The following is a 10539-nucleotide window of genomic DNA, read 5'->3' on the forward strand; positions in this document are numbered from 1 at the left end:
TTACTTTCCATTTACAGTGATTACAAAATACTGGCTCTGTTCCCCGCGTTGCTCAGCATGTGCTTGGGCCTCCCTGACACCCGACGGCTGAGGCCTCCCACGCTCCCCCACGGTGCCCCTCTCCGCTGGTAACCGCTGCTTTGTTTTCTGCGTCTGTGAGTCGGCTTGTTGTGCTGTAGTCACTGGCTTGTTGCACGTTTTAGACTCCTCATATGAGCAGTGTCACAAAATGCTGGACTTATACAATACAAATTATTTTAAAATACTTTAATTTGTAGAGTCAGTCTATGTGGACCTCATCTAAGCACATTGAGCTAGTGAGCCACCAAAAGAACTCGATGGTGAGAGATTTGTCCACTTTTCCTAAGACGTGGCTGCATCTAGAGTTTGTGCTTCAGCTCCACCCAAGCATCCACAGGCACGGACAACTGGACGCGTGGGGATGTTCAAGCTGGAGACCCCGATTCTCAAGACTGCTTCTGGTAGTCATATGATTGAACCCTCTGGGTTCCTGCAAAATGATTTATGTCCCTCTCTTTGGGGAATCGCAGACCCATGAAGACATTTGTCACCCTGGATTGTGAGTCTGCCCTCAAGCACAAGTCTACTGAAAATGTGGGCTACTGAATCTTACCCTAAAAAACGGGGGTGTAGGGACTTCCCTGGTGGTTCAGTGGCTGAGACTCTGCGCTCATCACGCCGGGGGCTGGGTTCAATCCCTGGTGAGGGAACTAGATCCCACATGCTACAACTAAAGAAGCCATGAGCCACATACAAAGACCTGGCACAGCCAAATAAATAAATATAAAAATAAATTAATTAAGTTTAAAAACCGGGGCTTAGAAAATTGGGGCTTGTTTTTACACGTCGCTGGTATTTTTAAAGTTCAGTTTTTTTCAAGTAGATCATTTTTATCCTATTTTTACAAAAGGGTCCATCTGTGACAATGGGGAAATTTTTGAAAAACAGGTCCTTCGGCACTCCTGTTTGAAAAGCACTGGGTCCCCGGAGAGAAGACACTTGTCTAAAGGACGGCAGGCTCTTCCAGTCTGCTGCATGAATGAGCGCATCTTCAAGGGATGGACGGTAGGAGGCACAAAGAGGAAGCCACAGGAAGTGCCCGGGATGCACGTTCCTCGTTTGGGGTGGGCACTTAGGACTTCCAAGTTCCTGGCCACCCTTGAGATGAGCATCAGTAAGCGTCATCCTCTTGACTTTAAAGATGGAGCTGGGAGACCTTTCCTCCCAGGTCATGGGACTGACTCACCAACGAGGTTCACATACAAATAAGAAGTAACATTAACTGTTCACGACTACAAAAGTCAGAGGTTAGTAAACCCAGATAACCACCTCCTCACCATCCTGAACCCGGTAACAGGAAACGCAGGCCGGGCGCACAGGATTCTATTTTAAGGATCTGAGTAGACGCTGTAGGGCACATTTACCTCCAGGGTGATGAACTGGACAGTAGGCAGGGATCTGCCCTGGGGCACGGGGTCAAGTCTGCCTGGAGCTCTTCAACTGTGTGGGAAACACCTAGAGCCTGAAAATTTCACCTCTGAACATAAGCAACACCCCTCCACCCCCAATCTGGAAGGCTGCCAGGTATTCCTTGTTCCACTTAAAAATTCCCCACTGGCACTTTCCTAAAATACTTAGTTCTTCTTTATACTTAAGGAGACCTGGAATTTGAAAAATGGTATCTATTTTTTTTTTTCAGGTAAGTTTCCCTGTAGAGTTAGAGCAGACAGCAGAGTCAGAAGAGACCTGGGTCCTAATGCCCGCCTCTCTGTGTAACGCTTACAGGCAAACCACTTCTCCTCCCCACCTCCACCTGTCTCCCCATCTGCAAACAGAATAGTAACAGCAGTCCCGAAGTCAGGTGCTGGGGGTTTAGTCGCTCAGTTGTGACTCTTGTGACCCCAGCCAGGCTCCTCAGTCCATGGGATTTTCCAGGCAAGCATCCTGGAATGGGTTGCCATTTCCTCCTCCAGGGGATCTACCTGACCCCGGGATCGAACCCCTCGAGTCTTAGGTCTTCTGTGATGGCAAGCGGGTTCTTTAACACCAGTGCTGCCTGAGAAGCCCCGTGGCTGAGTTAAGGTGAGGATTAAACGTCACAGGATGGAGACTGCCTAGAGGTCCACGCTTAGATCCCTGGTTGGGGAACTAACACCCCACATGCTGCAACCAAAGATCGCACGTGCGGCAAGCAAGAGATGGCACAGCCAAACAAACAAATAAAATAAAAACAAATATTTAAGTAAATAAATACCACCACGCGTGCAGCGCACTCAGCTCAGGCTTGACCTGGCCTGAGCCTTCAAACACTAGCTTGTGGGTTCTTGCTCACAAACCAAACTGAGAACCCAAAAGGGTCTCGGAACAGTGACTGATACTATGGATTCGATACTTGACACACGCCGGAAAGAGTGTTAAGTGACTTATTTGTCATCTGATGGAATTCTTAACCCTCCGAGTCAGCTCCTCTGGGTCCCCTTTGAAAAGACAAGGTTCGGGGGGTGAGGTACCAGCTCGGGGACGGCAGCTGCCCATTGCACCGGGCTCCCCAGCTGTCCCCCAGATCGCTCTGTTCTCACGCTCCTAGCTTCCTTGTTCTTGTTTGCCTCTGTGTTTCCTAAGAGCCTAAGATTGTGGGCATTGACTCTGGCTGGCCTTGTTGTTGTTCTCTAGCCTCTTTCATCATTGGTATAGTTTTACATAAACTTGGCATGCCTTTAAATTTTTGTAAAAAAATACATTCCGTTCTTAAATATCTCCTGAGGGAGAAGAGGGTTTCTATAAATGATTTCGTTCTCTTCTCCTTAACGCTGAACTTAACAAGGCTAAGTCACTGGATCTCCAGTGACAAGTTGGGTTGTTTGCTGGTTTATTTTCATTTTGGAAACTCCTCTCTTTAGTGAACCACACTCTCCCTCCCCCTGAAAAAAATCTCATGGGGAATTCTGATCAGATGCCTGGCCGTGAGGCTGATCCCCTGGAGGCTATTGGGTTTCTAGAAGGCTCCTAGAAGGCAACAAGTCTTGCAACCTGACTCTTAGCTGACTTTTCACCCGTAGGATTGTCTCGGGGAAGGGGTAAAGGACACAGGCAGGCCTTTCTGTTTCCAGACAAAATGATGTATTTCATCAAGGAAGAAAGATGTTTAAACCCATCACTGAAATTCACTTGACCCTACGAAAGGCAACCTAGAAGCCTCTGGAATCCAACAGTTTGGATTTGAGCACCAGCTCTGATACTTATCTGTGTGACCCTGGGTGAGTTACTTAACTTTTCTGTTCCTCGGTTTCCTCATCTGCAAAATAAAAATGATAACAGTACCTAAATCCATATATGTTTGTGAAGATGAAAGAGGGCTTGCCAGGGACTGAGGGGTTTCCTGGAATTCTCAAGGTTCAGAGATGTCTTTTCAGTGAACCTGGGAAAGGGGCCTGGAAGGCTTCAGTTCGCAGAGTTGCAAAGAGTCAGACATGACTGAAGTGACTCAGCACGCACACACACACAGAAGAAAACCCAAAGTCATCACAAGACCGGCCTGACCCGCCCTGCCCTCCTTTCCTCCTTTCCCCTCTGGTCTCGTTTAAAGCCCTTTTTCTCCTTCGCTCCTCAAGCTCCAGGCATGGCTTCCTTTGAGCTCCTCAAACACATCAAGCTCCTCCCTGCATCCTCGGCACAGGCTCTCCCGTCTCACCGCAGCCAGCAGAGCCACCTCCTCAGGGCTCTTCTCACAACCCATCCTAGGCAGAACTCATGCACACCACCCACCCACACCCACACCCACACACACACACACACACACACACACACCCAACCACCCACCCACACCCACACACACACACACACACCCACCCACCCACCCACCCACCCACCCACACACACACACACTCCTCTTGTCCTCAGTCACTCCATTCTTTCTGATCAGTTGCCAGCAGTTACTGGAATCAGGAATTTCGCATGAAAATGTCCCGCCTCTCTTAAACTGAGCCACTTGCAGACGTGCACAGGCCTAGAGATTGTCCTGGAGCGTGAGGGAAGTCAGAAAGAGGAGAACAGTTGTGTACTATTAACTCATTTATGTGGCATCTATAAAGATGGCACAGATGAACTTACTTGCAAAGAGAAACAGAGACACAGATGCAGAGAACAAATATCCGGACATCGAGCGGGGAAGGAGGGCGGGCCGGGCTGGGAGACGGGGACTGCGATACACACACTCTCCGTGTAGAACACCTCACTGCCGGGAACCTGCCGTCCAGCACAGGGAAACCTACTCAGTGCTCAGTGGTGACCCAGACGGGAAGGAAATCCAAGGGCCGGGGTCCATGTTCACGTGTGGCTGATTCACGTGGCTGTAAGCAGAGGATAACACAGCACTGTAGAGCGATTGTTGTTGCTGGTTCAGGCGCTAAGTCCTATCCAACTCCTTCTGACCCCATGGACTGAAGTCCACCAGGCTCCTCTGTCCACCTGATTTCCCAGGCAAGAACACTGGAGTGGGTTGCCATTCCCTTCTCCAGGGGATCTTCCCCACCCAGGGACTGAACCCGCATCTCCTGCATTGGCAGGTGGGTTCTCTACGGCTGAACCACCAGGGAAGTCCAAAGCGACTATATTCCAATTAAAACAAACAAAAAGATGTTCAGCCTCTCTTAAAGAACCAGGAGATCTGCCTGTATGAAGCCCACCTCCATACAGACCCACGGGCTGGGTGAGCCCTTGATTTGGGGGCAGGTCCCTCTTCTGCAAACCCTGCCCTCCCGGCCACCTGCCTGGGACGGAAAGCCATCCAGTTTGTGCCCCACCCCCAAATTGCGTTCATTTGCTCATCATCTGTCTCTCTCGTGGGAAGAGATGGTCTTACTCTCCCCCACCCCTCCCGCCGCAGCCCCAGCATCCAGGCGGTGCCTGGCACGTAGCGGGGCCTCAATAAAAATGTGCTGAATGAATGAGTAACTGACGGCTGGGCGGCCTACCTCCTCCTGAAGTCCCACAGGCCACGCCACTCGCTTTGCCATTTAATTACACCGGTCCCTGCAAGACTCATTAACTCGCTGCCCCAGTGCCTGCCTCCTCCGGAGAGCTTATTAAAACACCAATCTGTTCCTTCCAGTGCCCAGTTTTAAAGACGTTAGGAGTCTCCCGGCAGCAACTGGAGAAAGCAGACACTCCCCACCGCGGCCTTTGAGACCCATCGCATCTGCTCGCCACCTACTCCGCCGGCCCCCGTCGCCGCAGAGGACCCCGGCTCGGCACCCCCACGCCCCACGCAGGGGCTCGGGGAGCACCCCGCGTTCCTTGCCCGCCCCCACAACCCTGAGGCCAAGCTCCCTCCGGTTGGAATGCCTCCCCCCGCCGCCCCCAGCCCCGCTCCGCCCACCACCCCTCCACCCCACCCCACCCCACCACATCCCTAGCAAACTCCTACTCATTCCTCTGCCCCAGCTGCAAGCGAAGCCGCTTCATCCGTGAAACACTCCAGACCCCCACCCCCCCAACCCCGAGGCTGATTTAGTCATTCTCACTCCTTTGCTCCCACCCCCCTCTTTCCTACCCTGGCCTTCGCACTAAGTAATGGCTCAAAATAGCAGCTGGAGTCTTCTGAGTGCTAGCTGTGTGCCAGGCACCGAGAGCTTTATCTCCTCGGATCATCAGGCCCACGCTGAGCCCCCCGCCTGGAAGGCTTCCCCCCATCCTCAACCCCCCACCCTGCCCCCACTAGCCCGAGAAGCTCCCAGGATGGCTTTCTCCTCTGCAGTGTCCCAGACGGGCCCCTCTTGCCACCCTATTTGGAATTTTGTTTTCCCTTCTAGCCCTCACCCCACCCCCAAGCTCCCTAGCCCTCCCCATCCTCCTTCCCTGCTTTCTTGCTCTCCATAGCTCTCATCACTTAACATGCTATCTTCTAAGTATTTAATTTGCCTATCTGTGTCTCTCCTCCCTTGGAATGTCAGTCCCAGGAGAGCAGGGATTGCATCCTGTCTTCCCTACTCCTGTATCCTTAACCATTTAGAAAAGTGCCTGCCACATCATAGACACTCAATAAATATTTACAGTTCAAAGAAGGTAGATATTATCACTCTTTTCATTTCACTCCAGAGAGAGGTGGTCTTTAGGGAGACGGAGGTGTGTGCCGACTGTTCCACAGCTGGTGAGTGACGGAGCCAGATTTGAGCTCCAGGATGTGAACTCCAACAAACCTCCCTGCCTTAACTATTCCACACATTACTTCCAGAAGATATCTCTCCGAGGGTCTGACATCTCAGCTAGACACATGTTCCTTGGAGACAAGAATTCGATCATAGTCATACTACTGTCGCCTTGCCTGATCCTCAGTAGGCATCCACGGATACTTGCTGATCCAATGTGTATGTGAACTGTGAAGTTCTAGATGGTAAAAATCATGTGCTTAGTTGTTCAGTCATGTCCGACTCTGCGACCCTACGGACTGTAGCCCACCAGCCTCCTCTCTGTCCATGGGGATTCTCCAGGCAAGAATACTGGAGTAGATTGCCACGCCCTCCTTCAGGGGATCTTCTCGACCCAGGGATGGAACCCAGGTCCCCTGAATTGCAGGCAGATTCTTTACTGTCTGAGCCTCCAGGGCAGCCCCTGGTAGAAATCATATCCTTATTCTTTTTATTCTTCTTCTTCTTTATCTCATGTCAAGGACCGTAGTGTATACACAGTTGAGACTTAATACGTAATTACATCAATGAATTCTATTATGACAGTAGGTAATAAAAATAATTAGACAGCAATAAGGACAATAATCGGTAACACTGAAGGAGTCCTTACACTGCTGGGTCGTAGCCTAAATGCTCTGTACATGACTGGAGGCAAATAAGACTCCTATTATCCTCATTTTACAGGTGAGGAAACCGAGGCTCAGAGAGCGTGAGAACTCAACCAGGGTCACACGGCTAGAAAACGGCAGAGGCAGCACCGAATGCAGGCATCTGGGACTCACGTCCTAAATGACTCCTCCAGGCTGCCTCTTGGCCTCTCTAAGAGATGGCCACTAAAACTTCTTGTTTCTTCTTGTGTGAAAACAAGAAGAATGGTTTACTACATATTTCTATTTTATTTCCAAGAATTTCTTGAAATTCTACCAAAGGCTTTGGTAGGCAATATTATGTGTTAAATAATAACCACTAGAGTTCTCACCAAACCTGAGGTGTGCAGAGCAGTTTCACACTTAGTTTCTCATCTGAGGAGAGACTCCGAGGCTCTGAGTTAGTTGGATGGACAGGATCAAGGTCACCCAGCCAGCAAGGGGCAGAGCAAGGGCTCAAATTAACAGCTACCACTTAAGAAAAGTTAAGATCCCAGTGCCTCCAAGCATAAAGCTCTTCCTGCATCTTAAAAAGTAAATGAGATAGGGACTCGCCTGCTGGCTCAGTGCCTAAGACTCCACCCTCCCAATGCAGGGGGCCCAGGTTCTAACCCTGGTCAGAGAACGAGATCCCACAGGTCACAACTACGACTCTGCACGCCACCGTGAAGCCTGAAGATCTCACGTGTCACAGCTAAGACCAAGCACAGTCAAATACATGAATACATGCATATGTTTTTTAAAAGTAAGATAATTCACAGGGAAGGCACTGAGCACAGTTGCTGGCACCAGAGTGGAAGCGTTAGTCACTCAGTCACGTCCAGCTCTTTGGGATCCCATGGACTGTAGCCCGCCAGGCTTCGCCTGCTGTGGAATTCTCCAGGCAAGAAACCTGGAGTGGGTGGCCAGTTCCTTCTCCAGGGGATCTTCCTGACCCAGGGATCAAACCCAGGTTTCTTGCACTGCAGGCAGATTCTTTACCGTCAGAGCCACCAGGGAAGCCCCTAGAGTGGACCCTCATAAATGTTAGTTATCATCTTCATCAACACCTCCCAGGAAGTGGAACATTTTAGCTGATGGCTGCTGCCTGTCTGTTGACCCTGATGGAAAGATTGCCCTTTTCATTTCTAGCTCATCCCTGGTGATGCTGAAATAATGATGAGTCTCCATCTCCCCTGGGTACCACAGAATGTTGAGAGCTAGAAGGGACTATGAAGATGATCTCATCTGATGCCTGCATTTACAGGTAAATAAACTGAGGCCCACAGAGGGAAAGGGTCAGAAAGCAAGCTCCTAGAGGGCAGGGATCGTGCACTGGGCCTGGTAGAGGCTGCCTCCCACGAAGATGGGTTTTTACCGAAGACAGTAGTTCATTTCTTACAGGCTACAGGAAAATAACTCATTCGTTTCTAAGCGTTATAAGCTATTAACCAGAAAACAGATCACGTGACTTAATTCCACCTCTGCTAAAGGGCTTAAAATGCTTTGGTGAGTCGCCTGAGATTCATAAGTGTACACTTCACCTCTCTCTCAAAGAATTATTAACCAGCTCCATCAAAAGTGGCACTTGAGCAATCAAGGAGAAAAAGAACTGGCAAGAGAAACTCCTTGAAAAAAATCTCACCACCATTATATGTGACTTCTTGCCACCTCTTTTTAAAAATTTTTTTTCCCTAAGAGGAGGAAGGAAACAAAAAAGCACCATTATGCAAGATGTAAATCAATAAAATGAATGGTGGAAAATTACAAACTCTTTCCACCTCACAAGGTACATTTAAACAGACATAGCAGTCGTGTGAAGTTGTAGGACTAAAGACAGTGTTGGAAAGAGTGCTGAAGCTGAAATGAAACCCTCACTAGCTTCTTTCAGATGGCGGAGGTGGGCTGGGGAGATGACAGTACACGGGTGTGATCATCACTCCTGAATAATGCCTCTGTGAACCTGTAATTTAAAGAGTCCGTGTCATCCACTCAACTTGCTTATCTCCCCAACTCACTGAGTAGGAATTCTCCCAAGTCTGGGACTAGCTTTTCATTCCCCAAGTAGCTCTTGATCAGCTTTAGCTTGAGGATTTGGGGGTGGGGAGGGAGGGGTGGCGAGAAAGGAGATTAGGGTTCAGCTCTTCAAACCAAAGAAACAGGAATATAAACCCTTCTCCATTTCGGCTGTTTCTCTGGGCTTCATGCTTCTGGAGATAACCTGAATTTCAGGCCCTGAAAACAAACTCGTGCCCGGAACAGCCCTCTCAGAATGAAAGGGATCCCCTCCTCCACGACACCTTTATCAAAATCAAACTCTTTTCTACATTCCTTCCTTACACAGCCCAGGCGCGTGTGTGACGCAGGCCTCAGAGCAAATTCCGCTTAGGAGATCCAGAAATCTCGGGCCTGACGCTTCCTTCTAGAAAGGAAAGTCCACCAGGGGTGCCACACCCGGGGGGAGGGCAGAGAGGACATGACGACACCTCCAGGAATGCAGGGCCCACGCAGGTGTGTTGGCACCCACGAACTTCCTTTTTAAAAGGGCTTGATAAATCAGTACCGATAACAGTAATAAAGCTCAGCCACTCAACACTCCCTCCCACGGAACCGGGGCCCAGCACCTGGCCCTGGCAGCCGGGGAGAGGGGGTAACAGCCGAGTACAGACATCCCAGTGGTCCCTGGGAGTCCCTGAGACCTTTTCAGGGGGTTCTCAAAGCCAAAGCTATTTTCACAATACTAAGATGTCACTTGCTCTTCTCACTCTCCCTGTCACACAGGTATATGATGGAATTTTCCAGAAGGGACGGGACCTGGGATGATGTCATGTCCCTGATGACAACTGGAATGTGTGTTTGTGTATTTTTCTTAGCATTTCTTTTTATTTACTTATTTGGCCACACCAGGGTCTTAATTGCAGCACGGGGAATCTAGTTCCCTGACCAGAGATGGAACCCAGACCCCCTGCATTGGGAACCTGGAGTCTTAGCCACTGGACCACCAGGAAGGTCCCTGTGCTTGTGTACCCTCGTGTTTTAAACATTTCTCAGTTTTAACTTAACTTTGTTTTTTAAATGTAATTGTATTTTTTGGACACTTGTGCAGCATATGGGATCTTATTAAATAGTTCCCCATCCAAGGATTGAACCCGTGTTCCCTGTGTTGGAAGCCAGGCATCTTAACCACTGAACTGCCAGAGAAGTCCCAACAGTTTTCATTTTAATACAATGACTGTTGAAAGACATATCCACACATAAACACAATACCTGGAAGCCCTTCATAATTTTTAAGAGTATTAAGAGGTCTTGAGACCAAACTGCCACGTCGCCCATCATAGCACCACACTTCATTTCCAGTTCAGCCTGAGTCACATAGCAGGTGCTTTTGAACAGAAGGTAGAAAAGGCAGATTTTACAATGATTCAGCTTGGGATGGTGCCCCTTACATCTGGACTTCCACCCAAAATGGCTAGAACAACTTTATATTCCCCCACAGATACTTGGTGAACTGAACCCTTTAGAGGGGGAAGATGAGAAGCCCACCTTTGAACTCAGGTGGGGCTATGTAAATATGGAGAAACCACCCTCCCCAGCTCCAGCACCCCGCAGAGACAGATCGGAGTACCTGCGAGCACACAGGCAGAGGCTACTACTCGGAATCACAGTGAGCAAAGCGGAGGGGTCGCTGCCTTTCAGAGCCGTCCTTC

Source organism: Cervus elaphus, chromosome 23 (genome assembly GCF_910594005.1).
Source record: "Cervus elaphus chromosome 23, mCerEla1.1, whole genome shotgun sequence".
Taxonomy (NCBI): Eukaryota; Metazoa; Chordata; class Mammalia; order Artiodactyla; family Cervidae; genus Cervus; species Cervus elaphus.